Here is a 14,924-nt window from a genome sequence, read left to right as displayed (position 1 = left end):
GCAGGTGGGACGGTAGCGTCCCACCTGGCCAAAATCTTTTTGAAATTGAAGAGCCGCGAAATTCAAACTACAGAATTATAAATATTTAACTTTCATAAAATCACAAGTGTAATATATCAAAATAAAGCTTAACTTCTTGTTAATCCAGCAGCTGTGTCAGATTTCAAAAAGGCTTTACGGCAAAAGCACACCATGTGATTATCTGAGGACAGTGCCCCACATACAAAACCATGAAAAACTTATTTCAACCAAGCAGGTGTGACATGAAAGTCAGAAATAGCAATATAATAAATGCCTTACCTTTGATTATCTTCTCCTGTTGGCACTCCAAAAGGTCCAAGTTACATCACAAATTGTCCTTTTGTTCGATAATGTCCTTTATATCCATAAAAACTCAGTATAGCTGGCACGCTTCAGTCAATAATCCACCCAGTTTCCCTCCATCAAAATGCATACAAAATGAATCCCAAACGTTACTAATAAACTTTTCCAAACAATGTTTATAATCAAACCTTAGGTACCCTAATACGTAAATAAATGATACAATTTAAGATGGAGAATCATTATTGTCTTTACCGGAGAAAAATACCAAAGAACGCACTCTCATTCACAAGCTTGGAAACACAACAGCCAAAATGGGAGCCACCTAGAAAAACTACAATTTCTGGCTCATTTTTTCAAAGCCCAGCATGAAACTCTTTCTTAAGACTGTTGACATCTAGTGGAAACCCTAGGAACTGCAATCGGGGAGGACTTTGCCTTATAATAAAAGTGACAGCCATTGAAAATAGTGGTAGGCTGAATTTTTTGTGGGGGATGGTTTGTCATTGGGGTTTTGCCTGCCATATCAGTTCTGTTATACTCACAGACATAATTTTAACAGTTTTAGAAACTTTAGAGTGTTTCTATCAAAATCTACTAATTATATACATATCCTAGCTTCTGGGCGTGAGTAACAGGCAGTTTACTTTGGGCACGCTTTTCATCCGGACGTGAAAATACTGCCCTCTACCCAAGAGAGGTTAACATAAAATATCCTTCATTGGGAATGATATAAACATTACAATATTGTTTAATAATTAAGAAATTCTCAGCAATCTAAATCAGAGTACATTTTTCATCAGTACGAAACAAAATCATCATGTTGATACTGAGCATACTTCCATTGGTCAGCATGGTAGAAATAACCATTTCCATCCCCATCGCACCATCTGTAGAAACTAAGATTGGCATATGTTGTTGAACAAATCAAGGTAGTGACTCCCGGTTTAAGTAAAATGTATTCCGTTTAGTGCCTAATGAACATGACCCAGGACAAGCTTCATGATCCCACTATTTATAAGGCAATGCCTATGGACGCTATTTTACCATCAGCATAAACCTGCTATAGTTCCTGAGTATTTTCATTATCAAAATAATTCATCAGTTTCATTCTCAGAATCGGATTTCACCCCCTCCATTCACCAGGACATGCTGAGAATAGTGTCAACATCTTTGGTACACAACTTCTTAATACATGTCACAATCAGCATAACAACAATCAAAACAATCAATCCATAATACATGAATTGCTCCACTCGTATAGTTATTAACTGTTACGGATACAGGTATCCTGTGTCTGTGTGTATCCTGTGTGTGTTTCTTTTCTCTCCTTCTCCCCTCACAGGTGAAAATCATTACTCCCCAATCAGTCAACAATCAACCCATCAATCAGAAGACACACCTCCTCCTGTTTCCTACCCTATCACAGTTCCTTCCCCATGGTTTAAAAACCCCATCATTTGTTTGTTCAAGAGCTCAATCTTTGTAATGCCATGTTGGTAGACAGCTGTTCTTGGTAGATTTCAGGAGAGCTCAATCTTTGTAATGCCATGTTGGTAGATAGCTGTTCTATATAGATTTCAGTAGCTCAATCTTTGTAAATGCCATGTTTGTAGATCTTGGTTCTTCACTCGCTCTCTGTGTATTAATTAACCTCTCTTTTGTTTGAGCACCTCCATAGCACTTTGTCATCACCTGTGAGTATTGTTTTGGGTATGGTGTTTGCTGGTGGGAAAAGGGGGAAACCAAGACAAGTCGCCCATGGGCATACACTACCCGTAGGTAAACTTTGTTAACACACACTAGTTAGAACTGGGTGGACCACCCACTGTATTTTTGGTTAGTTAGTTAGCTGTTGTTGAAATAGGCTAGTCTAGCTTAGGGGTGTTTTTGCATATTTGTTTCTTTCCTTGGGTCCAGCTCAGCCCCTTTTCCTGCTCCCCCCCCCCATTACTGTGTGTTTTATAAATAAACCCTGAGTTTGACGGTATTATTTCAGTTGTCGTGGTTATTTCGTTCACTTATACTTTGTCACTATTATTATTTACATGAGTTATGTTAGGGGTCTCACTACCATCCCCCCCTAGACTGTTGGGCCAAAAGGGATTCGTAACATAAGTGGGGGCTCATCCGGGATCTGTCTTTACTGACACCCATGCCGCTCATGTAGATTGTTGTAGTGGTATAGTTCAGTGTTGAGCGTCATAGCTGAAGTAGCATTAGTGTTTGCTATTTTCGTTGGCTCTTGTGAAGTAGTTTAAGATGGCTACTTTTGATTTGAAATCCTTTTTGGATAACCCTTCGTGGGAGGTTTTTGACAAATGTCGTAGAGTTGATTTAGTGACCTTGGCTGACCATTATTCAGTATCGTTTTCGCAGAGTTTAGTTAAGGCGGAGGTTAAACAGCTAGTATTAAATGTATTGTTGGAAGAGCAGGTGCTTGTGTTACCGCTGCCTGAGTCTACTAACCCTGTAGGGGATGTAACTGCTCCTATAAGCCCATTGGTATCTGATAATGAGGGTGAGGCTAAAACACCAGCCACATTGTCCCATTTTGATCCACTGTCAAACGGTGATGCCAGAAGGGATGTCCGTTTAGCACAGTTACAACTAGAGGTGGAAGAGAGAGCCCAAATTAGGCGAGAGACTCTCCAGTTGGAGATGTGTAAAATTGAGGCAGAAAAAGAACGAGAACAACGGCATTTAGATTTGGAGATGTGTAAAATGGAGGCAGAAAAAGAACGAGAACAGAGGCAGATGACGTTTAAAATGCGCCAGATGGAACTGGAGGCAGAGACAGCGAGGCTAGCCTTCGTTCCTACTGTTCCTGTTAGTGAGTCGTCCTCACCAGCTGTGTCCTCAAACACGTTTGACATTAGTAGGCAGATTGCCTTAGTACCTTTGTTCAGAGAGTCGGAGGTTGACTCCTATTTTTGTGTATTTGAGCGTATAGCCGTAGCATTGAAGTGGCCTGAAGAGGTATGGTGCCTATTACTTCAGTGTAAATTAACTGGTAAAGCCCAAGAGGTTTTGTCAGCGCTACCTCTGGAGGACAGTTTGAATTATGAAGTGGTCAAAGCTACTGTTCTTCGTGCCTATGAGCTTGTGCCTGAGGCATACCGACAGAGATTTAGGTCTCATAGAAAGTCTTCTAGTAAGACTTATGTGGAATTTGCTAGAGACAAGGGAAATCTGTTTGATAAATGGCATGCTGCTAGTAAGGTAACTGATTTCAACTCTCTCCGGGAGTTAATCTTGTTGGAAGAGTTTAAAAATTGCTTACCCGAACGCATTGTAGTTTACCTAAACGAACAGAAAGTATCCTCCCTGGCAGAAGCGTCTGTGTTGGCAGACGAGTTTGTGTTGACGCACAAGAGTGTGTTTTCGGCTCAAACTGAGAGTAGAACCACTGAGTTTCCTACCTTTAGCCCTAGTCGACCAGCAGTAGTATATCAAGCACGCCAGAAGAATGAGCGTTCCTGTTTCTATTGTCATAAAGTGGGACATATGATTAATGATTGCTTCCTGCTTAAACGCAAACAAGGGATGCCTCTTCGTGCCAAGCCACCAACAGGTGTTGCTCTAATTCGTACGGTTGTGAGGTCTGCAACAAAACAGGTGCCTCAGGGTAACTGTAGTTTGAAAGACCCAGTCCCCGACCGTAGTTATGAACCATTCATTTCCGATGGGTTTGTGTCCCTAACGAATGACGAAGCGTCTCAGCGTCCGGTTAAAATCCTTAGAGATACTGGTGCGGCGCAGTCGTTTATATTGTCTGATGTGTTGCCCTTATCTGACGATACATACTGTGGTTCCAGTGTGTTAGTGCAGGGTATTGAAATGGGTTTTGTCCCAGTGCCGTTGCACTTTGTGAAAGTACACTCTGAGTTAAGCAGTGGAATATTCAGAGTGGGGGTACGTCCTAAGTTGCCAGTGAAAGGTGTGACCTTTATAATGGGTAACGATATTGCCGGAGGAAAGGTAGTACCCGTATTGGAAGTATTGGATAAAAGTGACCACTCTCTCTCGAATGAGTTGGCACAGAGTTATCCACATGTGTTCCCCGCTTGTGCTGTCACTCGTGCTCAGGCACTACAAGAGTGTGACGTGATAGATTTGTCGAACACTGTTCTGTTCAAAGAGGATGATCAAGAGGATGGATTGTGTGATACCTCTGAGAAGCTGATCACCTCTGACAAACAGCCCAGGAAAGAATCAAAGTACGTTGAAGTTATTGCTGATGCAATATAGTTACCAGTTACTCGTGAGCAGCTGATTGCTAACCAAAAGGTTGACAACAAGCTTGCTAAATGTTTTTCTAGTATTGTCTCGTTAGAAGAGGTGAAGAAGAAGAATGTGGCTTACTTCATTGATGGTAATCTCCTCATGCGTAAATGGAAATCCCATGTTGACGCGGGTGGAGATTGGAATGCTGTTTACCAAATAGTGATTCCTACAGCCTTTCGACAAAATGTGTTATCCCTTGCTCATGATCACCAGTGGTCTGGTCATTTAGGAATTACAAAGACGTATGATCGGATCCTTCGACATTTTTTTTGGCCGGGTTTAAAACAAGATGTGGCTCAGTTCTGTCGGACATGCCACACCTGTCAGATAACAGGAAAACCAAATCAGGTTATTCCTCCCGCTCCTCTGTGTCCTATACCTGTCATAGGTGAACCATTTGAGCATGTGGTGGTTGATTGTGTCGGACCGTTACCGAAGACAAAATCGGGTAACCAGTTTTTGTTAACGATAATGTGTATGGCTACAAGATACCCCGAGGCTATTCCTCTGAGAAGGATTACAGCTCCGATAGTGAGTAAAGCCTTAATAAAATTCTTCACGACATTCGGGTTACCGAAGGTGGTACAAAGCGATCAAGGTACCAATTTCCTATCCAAGCTCTTCAAGCAGGTGTTGAAATCCTTATCAATTACGCACCGTGTATCAAGCGCCTATCACCCAGAGTCTCAGGGTGCGCTTGAAAGATGGCATCAGACACTGAAGTCTATGCTACGTAAATATTGTTTGGAATCTGAGAAAGATTGGGATGAGGGAGTTCCTCTAGTTTTGTTTGCTGCTCGTGAAACTGTGCAGGAGTCCCTAGGTTTCAGCCCGGCTGAACTAGTGTTTGGTCACACAGTAAGAGGACCAATGAAAGTCCTTAAAGAACAGTTCTTGTCCCAAGAGTTGTGTACCAGAGATGAGAATGTGTTGGACTATGTTAGTCGCTTTCGTGAGCGCCTACACCAAGCTTGTGCTCTTGCAAAGGAAGCTCTGTCTTCCTCACAGAGGAGCATGAAAAGACACTATGATAAAGAGGCTGTTTCTCGTCCACTACAGCCAGGTGACCAAGTACTGGTGTTATTACCTGTTCCAGGATCTTCACTGTCAGCTCGTTTCTCTGGTCCTTATTTAATTGAAAAGAAAATAAGTGAAACTGACTATGTGCTTCAAACTCCTGATAGAAAACGCCAATCTCGTGTGTGTCACATTAACATGTTGAAAGCATACCACACCCGACCCATCACACAGTTAGATAGTTCAAAAACAGAGGAAGGTACTGCTGTCTCCTCTGCTACTACTGCGATGATAGTGGACTGTCATATTGATGATGGTGGCTTGGAGTTGCGCAATACTCAGCAGCAGTGTGTTAGATTGCCCAACTCAGAAATGCTGCTGTCTATCCAGTCAGGTCTGGTTCATTTAACGGATGGACAGGCTAATGATATTGTGAGGCTACTACACAGTTTTCCATGTCTCTTTAATGACGTTCCTACTCGCACAAATGTGATGGAACATGACATTAATGTTGGAAATGCTACACCTATCAAGCAACACCCATATCGTATCAACGCTTCCAAGAGGAAGATAATGAGGGATGAGGTGAAATATTTGTTGGAGAATGACCTGGCTACGCCAAGTTCAAGCCCTTGGAGTTCTCCTTGCATTCTGGTTCCTAAACCTGATGGTACGTCCAGGTTATGTACGGATTATCGAAAGGTAAATTCTGTCACAATGCCAGATTCGTTCCCGTTACCCAGACTGGATGACTGTATCGATACTATTGGTGCTGCTAAGTATGTAACCAAGTTGGACCTCTTAAAAGGTTACTGGCAGGTTCCGTTAACTTCACGTGCTTCTGAGATTTCTGCCTTTGTGACCCCAGACAACTTCCTTCAGTACTCAGTCATGGCTTTTGGGATGCGAAATGCACCAGCCACTTTCCAACGACTGGTTAACTCTGTATTAGCTGGCGTTCCTAATTGTAGTGCATACCTTGATGACCTAGTGATTTATTCGTCTGAGTGGTCAGATCATGTTGACTTGCTAAGGGTAGTATGTGAACGGTTGGCAGCTGCTTCTCTAACCCTGAACTTGGCAAAGTGCGAGTTTGGGAAGGCTACTGTTACCTATCTCGGTAAAGAGGTTGGCCATGGACAGGTGCGCCCTGTTGATGCCAAGGTCTTGGCTATAACTGCATTCCCTGCACCTACCACTAGACGAGAGCTACGCCGCTTTTTAGGGATGGTTGGCTACTACCGTAGCTTCTGTAAAAATTTCTCTGCGGTAGTTGCTCCATTGACTGATTTGCTCAGTCCGGCAAGACCATTTGTGTTGTCCCCTGATTGTAAGAGAGCTTTTGAATCAGCGAAAGCACTCTTATGTAGTACCCCTGTACTTGCTGCTCCGGATTTTGAACACCCGTTCAAGCTTGAGGTAGATGCTAGTGCCAGAGGTGCTGGTGCTGTTCTACTGCAGCAGGACAAGAGTGGAGTAGATCATCCCGTTTGTTATTTTTCACGTAAATTTAATAAATGTCAAACAAACTATGCGACAATAGAACAAGAAGCTCTTGCTTTGTTGTTGGCTCTGCAATACTTCGAAGTATACATTGGTTCCAGTGCCCTACCAGTGATTGTGTATACTGACCATAACCCCTTAGTTTTTCTCCACCGAATGTACAACCAGAACCAGCGCCTTATGCGTTGGGCGCTGATTGTACAAAATTATAATTTGGAGATCCGCCACAAAAAGGGTTCAGATAATGTGTTGGCAGATGCTTTGTCTCGTGTGTGTGAAGATGATTTCAGTATGTTTTGCAAGGTTGTTGATTTGTTGTGAGGGTTCTTTTAAATACTGTAGTCGCAATCCCCCCTAGGGTTGCTCTTTTAAGGGTGGGAGTGTTACGGATACAGGTATCCTGTGTCTGTGTGTATCCTGTGTGTGTTTCTTTTCTCTCCTTCTCCCCTCACAGGTGAAAATCATTACTCCCCAATCAGTCAACAATCAACCCATCAATCAGAAGACACACCTCCTCCTGTTTCCTACCCTATCACAGTTCCTTCCCCATGGTTTAAAAACCCCATCATTTGTTTGTTCAAGAGCTCAATCTTTGTAATGCCATGTTGGTAGATAGCTGTTCTTGGTAGATTTCAGGAGAGCTCAATCTTTGTAATGCCATGTTGGTAGATAGCTGTTCTATATAGATTTCAGTAGCTCAATCTTTGTAAATGCCATGTTTGTAGATCTCGGTTCTTCACTCGCTCTCTGTGTATTAATTAACCTCTCTTTTGTTTGAGCACCTCCATAGCACTTTGTCATCACCTGTGAGTATTGTTTTGGGTATGGTGTTTGCTGGTGGGAAAAGGGGGAAACCAAGACAAGTCGCCCATGGGCATACACTACCCGTAGGTAAACTTTGTTAACACACACTAGTTGGAACTGGGTGGACCACCCACTGTATTTTTGGTTAGTTAGTTAGCTGTTGTTGAAATAGGCTAGTCTAGCTTAGGGGTGTTTTTGCATATTTGTTTATTTCCTTGGGTCCAGCTCAGCCCCTTTTCCTGCTCCCCCCCATTACCGTGTGTTTTATAAATAAACCCTGAGTTTGACAGTATTATTTCAGTTGTCGTGGTTATTTCGTTCACTTATACTTTGTCACTATTATAATTTACATGAGTTATGTTACGGGTCTCACTACCATCCCCCCTAGACTGTTGGGCCAAAAGGGATTCGTAACATTAACATACTAACAACTTACTAAAATCAATCAGTCAGTTTACTCAGTTTACAACCCATAATTAAAACCCAATTAATTATCCAACCAAAATGTAGAATGACATTGCTCAGTGATTCACATTGGTTCTATCACTCAAAGTTAAAACCCTCAACACTGGCAGAATGTACATTTATATTAACATACAACATATTCATTTTGTGATTCTAGTATTAACTTTCTCATCATAATTATAATGCATTCTTAGTCTAAATTACTATACATGTAGCAGTTTGTAGACCTCCACAATCAACCCGATTCCCCAAAATAAACCATTTTAAACAAGTCTAAATAAACTATGGGCACTAAATCAACTACGGCACTCAATTTCCAGGCTTCTCTTCATTGCCTTCTTCAGATAGCTTGGCCCATAATAATGTCCCAAATACAATGTCTCACCTGAGCCCCACCACAATGCCTATTATGTCTTGTCCATTTTCCAACCAGTATACCAACAATATGAGAGAAATTTTGGAACAGATCTCTCTCCATGCTCGCTCCACGTGGACACATGTCGCACTCCTGAGAGAAAGTGCATGAGAGAAAGGGCAGTTGATAGTTTTGACTGGATGCCGTGTACAGGTTGCTGGCTCAGACTCGGGTCTCTCAGTAGAGGTGGTGCAGGACAGGGCCATATTGAATGCCTTTGTCGCTCTTCTTCAGCCGGTAAAAGGGGGTTTTGAGGTCCACACCGTTTGGTCAAATTGTCCCTTCCATACATGAAGGGCACTTTTTGGCATTTGCCATATGACCGATGAGAATCTCCATATTGCAAATGTACGGTCCCTTACTAGACGTCCACAAATGTTTTTAAAATTTGCCGACGGCTGCGGGCCGTGCACCGGGGCCAGATCTTCCGTGAAGTCATCAAACAAAGTCTCTCTGACATTCGGTTTCCGTTTTATAAGTTTCAAATTTTGGTCATTTTTCCACTGTCCCGGTAAATTCCACCAGATGGCGAATGGAATCTTATTGCAAATGTACAAAACATCACCAATCACGACATGGCCATTTCTCCTAAACGGAAAAGACTTTGAAGACGAAACTTGGTGAGCATAGGTTGGACTAATGGACTGTTTGCCCAGAAACAAGATGGCGTGGAGGCCTCAACGCTTCTTGAGTTAACTTGTTATGGCTGCAATCCCGATATCGGGATAAGTGTCATCAATAACCGCTGAATAGCATAGCGCTACATACAAAAAATATTACTATAAATATTTATATTCATGAATTCACAAGTGCAATATAGGAAAACACAGCTTGGCCTTTTGTTAATCCAAATGTCATGTCAGATTTTGAAATTATGCATTACAGCGAAAGCAATCCAAGCATTTGTGTAAGTTTATCGATCGCACAAAAAAACATTAAGTACACTTAGCATCAGGTAGCTCGGTCATGAAAATCAGAAAAGCAATCAAATTAATCGTTTACCTTTGATGATCTTCGTATGTTTTCACTCACGAGACTCCCAGTTACACAACAAATGTTCCTTTTGTTCCATAAAGATTATTTTTAGATCCAAAATACCTCAGTTTGTTTGTCGCGTTATGTTCAGAAATCCACAGGAAAGAGCAGTCACGACAATGCAGATAAATTCCAAATAGTTTCCATAATGTCCACAGAAACATGTCAAACGTTTTTTTATAATCAATCCTCAGGTTGTTTTTAAAATATATAATCGATAATATATCAACCGCAGATGTCTTTCACAGTAGGAGAGGGAAAAGCAATAGCTGTCCAAACTCTGGTGCACGAGCAAAAATCATGTGACCACTTGACTCGATGTTATTGTTCTGGCTCATTTTTTTTTTTAAAGCCTGAAACTATGTCTGAAGACTGTTGACACCTTGAGGAAGCGATAGGAAAAGGAATCTGGTTCATATCCCTTTAAATGGAGCAAAGGGAGGCTATGGAACATGGAGTTTTCAAAATAGAAGCCACTTCCTGCTTTGATTTTCCTCAGGGTTTCACCTGCAATATCAGTTCTGTTATACTCACAGACAATATTTTGACAGTTTTGGAAACTTTAGGGTGTTTTCTATCCAATACTATTAATAATATGCATATATTAGCAACTGTGACTGAGGAGCTGGCCATTTACAATGGGCACCTTTTCATCCAAGCTACTCAATACTGCCCCTGAAGCCATAAAAAGTTAAGGCCATTTTTCTGGGATTAGAGGTCAAAAACAAAAATAGAGCACTAATTAGACCAGTTCATGTCAAAGTACTATGGTGTCAGGAAAAAAAAGAACCATCCATTTATCTATCGTAATTTAAGAGAAATTGTACAATGTACAATTGGTGATGGTCAAAGAAATGTGTTTGCTTTTCCTAAAAAGTTACAGATCCAGTTGCTGCGTGTTCAGACAAATACGTTAAGGCGGGTTTCGGAGCTCTGCGAGATTTCTGTGATTTTCTGTGATTTTCTGAAATCCACATACTCATTCAACCCTCTGTAAATCAGTCAGTTCTTAACGGGAAAGACTTCAAATTCAAAATTCTGTAAGAACCAAGGAGGATATGTGTTCACTTTCAGCTTCCTGTGTCAACCGGAAGTGCCTTAAATTGGGGTCATAGGGGCTGTTTTGAAGGGTTAAAAAGGTCACATCTTTCCAAAACTTCATATGTGTGATTAGGTAACCTTCATGAACTGTAAATCAGTAATTTCTCCCAACAGCATTCAAAGAAAAAACTCTCACACACACACACACACACACACATAAAGGATGGAGTGACACCGTGTGGGGCTTAAAGACACACAGAGCCTGCAATTGCATTACCATAATCTCTAGGCTGTGCCGAGTTCAACGAGATGCCCCGATTGACCGTAGCTCACTCGGTCTGAGCGCAGCCACTGTGAAAAAACAGTAGGCCCAAAATGAAGCCTGGACCTAAATTTCAGGTACTTTTGGGTGACCGCGGGAGAACCGTTAGGGTTAGAAGCACAATTCGACCTCAGGAATGTTCCTGAGGTCCTCCCGATCTATGCAAGCCTAACCTTGACTGTGTGGCATTAACCCTTAACAGAGAAAGGAAGGTGTTTGCATCTAACAGTTTGCAATGACTTCTCTCCCCACAGGAATACATTGCCTGCTAACCTAAATTCAACCTGGTGCCTATGTGGGTTATGAATGCCTTATGAACCTGTCTTCGATGACAATTCATCAGGCCACTATGAGGTCTACCTGTGTCGATTCTAAGCTTCCTGGAGCAACCGGAAGTGGTTAAATTCACCCTAAAGTTGTTTGATATACCCAACCTGCAGATTGTGAAAACACTGCATTCAATCAACCCTGTGTAAATCAGTCAATTCTTAACATAAAGACTTTAAAGTCAGGATTCTGTAAAAGCCTACCCCAATGAGGATATGTGTTTACTTTCAGCTTCCTGTGCTAACCGGAAGTCCCTTAACCTGTCTGGGAACGAACCTCGTTCCGCTGGCGGAACCCCTCGCCAACAGCCAATGAAATTGCAAATATCCCGTTTACTACGGGAACGTTATTTTTCCAAAAATGAAAATACTGCCCCCTAGTCACAAAAGGTTAATGCAACCGATGTGTCAGATTTTAAAAAAACTTTACTGAAAAAGCATAATCTGAGTACGGCGCTCAGACGACAAATCAAGCCAAACAGATATCCGCCATGTTGTAGTCAACATTAATCAGAAATAGCATTATAAATATTCACTTACCTTTGATGATCTTCATCAGAATGCACTCCCAGGAATCCCAGTTCCACAATAAATGTTTGATTTGTTCGATAAAGTTCATAATTTCATCATCCAAACACCTCCTTTTGTTCGCGCGTTTAGTAAACAAATCGAAACTCACGAGACGCGGGCAATTCCAGCGGAAATGTTGGACGAAAATTCCAAAAAGTTATATCACTGGTCGTAGAAACATATCAAACAATGTATAGAATCAATCTTTAGGATGTATTTATCATAAATGTTCAATAATGTCCCAACCGGAGAATTCCTTTGTCTGTAGAAAAGCAATGGAACGAGAGGTAACTTTCTCATGACCGCGTGTCACGAGCCCGTGGCTCTCTGCCAGACCTCTGACTCATTCCCCTCTCATTCAGCCCCCTTTCATAGTAGAAGCATCAAACAATGTTCTAAAGACTGTTGATATCTAGTGGAAGCCTTAGGAAGTGCAAGATGACCAATGTCCCACTGTATCTTCAATGAGTTGAAAAACTACAAGCCTAAGATTTCCCACTTCCTGTTTGGATTCTTTCTCAGGTTTTTGCCTGCCATATGAGTTCTGTTATACTCACAGACATCATTCAAACAGCTTTAGAAACTTCAGAGAGTGTATCCAATAATACTAATAGTATGCATATATTAGCATCTGGGACTGAGTAGGAGGCAGTTTACTCTGGGCACGCTTTTCATCCAAAAGTAAAAATGCTGCCCCCTAGCCCAAACAGGTTAAATTGGGGTCATAGGGGCTGTTTCGAAGGGTTAAAAAAGTCAGATCTTCATACGTGTGATTATGCAACCCTCATGAACTGTAAATCAATAATTTCTCCCATCAGATTTCCAAAAAAAGCTCACACACACACAGCAAGGACGGAGTGACACAGTGTGGGGCCTAGAGACACACAGAGCCTGCAATAGTTACCTTCGTTCGAACTATCAAAGAACCTTCAGACCTAGAGCTCTGAAGCTTTAGAAACTTGTTCTAGAGCTCAAGTCGATAGTGCACGGTGAGCTATGTGGCTCTAGAAGGTTCTCAGACCGAAAAACAGCCTCGTACATTTGCAATAACTTCAATTAATTTTGACCATCACGAAAATTACGACATTTAGAAAAGTCCCAGAGTCGCAAGACTAGGTGCATTGAAACTACCTCGGCCCATAGAGACGGGCCCTAACGTTTCTGTCCGATAGCTCATTTCAGGACCCCGTAGCAACGCCCGGAAAATGTGGATTTTCAGCACCAATTAAGGTCGCTGCTTGGGCTCCAAATGACCTATCGAGCCGAAACTTGGGTTTCGGGGTCGCCTCAGCTAGGCCTACACATAATGTCAGAACTGGACCCGCAGCTAGAACGTAACTATGTGTTTTATGTTTTTATTATTGTTTAAACTAAAGGCGCTGTGAATTTTTGGCCTGCTCTGGAATATGTGATAGTTGGCTTCTAAACGAGTTGGAAAAAGTGGGTGTGGTGTCAGTTTGTAACAGTTTGGTGTCAGAATGATATCTAATTGACTGATGGACGGTGTCTTGCTGGCTGACTTTTGTACATTTGCAATATGTTTAAACAGTGATAGACCATCACCAAATTGACATTTTGAAATCAAAACCAATGAGTGTTAGAGAGGAATCAAAATCACTGCCCGGCTATCCCGAGTTTATCGGGCCAGTCAATTTCGCATTCCTGCAGGATTTTTGAGCATGTCAAATTTGTGATGGTAAATGCCCATTGAAACATATTGCAAATGGACAGCCATGCACCTGGTGATTGGAAATTGTTAAAAAACAACAGTCCCACTTCTCTCATGACACCATTGAGCGATGCAAAGAAACAACTATCACTGCCTGGCCATCCTGAGTTCATCGGGCCAGTCAATTTTGCATTTCTGCTGTTTTTTTGAGCATGTCAAATTCGTGATTGTAAATTCCCATTGAAACATATTGCAAATGGACAGTACATTTGTAATAAGATTCAACAGAGAAAAAACATCTCCAAATGGACATGATGAAATCAACACATTTTTTGAGCATGTCAAATTCATAATGGTAAATGCCCATTGAAATATTGAAACATATTGCAAATGGACAGTGATGGTGATTGGAATGGGTTACCAGGAGCACATTTTTAAAATGTTTTTAATGCCTTTAGGGGGAGCAAGGGGTCTACGGTTGGGTAGGGAGCACGCCCCACCCATGCCCATCCAATAGGGGGCGCCCCTGGTTATTTTTGACATTTTTCAAAAAATATCGAACAACAGAGTCCCTCTTCTCCCTCATCATAAATGACAAATATACCATATAGGTTGATTCATGGCTTAACATAGTGCTATATATCATTTGGGCAGTATAAATGCCATTTGGACATGGTTCACTGACTTTTGGGTTTGGAAACCGTCTTCCTAAGATCGTACATGGCAAATGGACATACCATCCTGATTTGGCACTTTCATATTGCGTTTGGACATTTCTTATGGCATTTGGCAGTGGTTCACTGATTTTTGACTTGGACTTTTGACTTCCTATGAAATCATTGCAAATGGACAAAATACATGGCTTATGGACAAGTAAAAAAAAAGATGACAATACAATATGACAAAGGTATGTTCATACAGTTCTTATACATGTATAATTGACAAAGAAATTGAAAGATTTTCGAAAAAAGTTCCAGAAAGCACTTTTTTTAAGGGGGTGATAAGTTTCACAGTTTCACATAAATCACATTTTCAAAATTTGACCCTTGGGTCTTGACTTGATGTGCATTTGCAATATGACAATTTACTGTGGAGCGCGCTTGCTATCTATTGGATTTTTGCTGTGTGACACTTGGCATTTGCCATATG

This window comes from Oncorhynchus clarkii, chromosome 16 (assembly GCF_045791955.1).
Source record: "Oncorhynchus clarkii lewisi isolate Uvic-CL-2024 chromosome 16, UVic_Ocla_1.0, whole genome shotgun sequence".
Lineage (NCBI taxonomy): Eukaryota > Metazoa > Chordata > Actinopteri > Salmoniformes > Salmonidae > Oncorhynchus > Oncorhynchus clarkii.
This window is presented reverse-complemented; position numbering follows the sequence as displayed.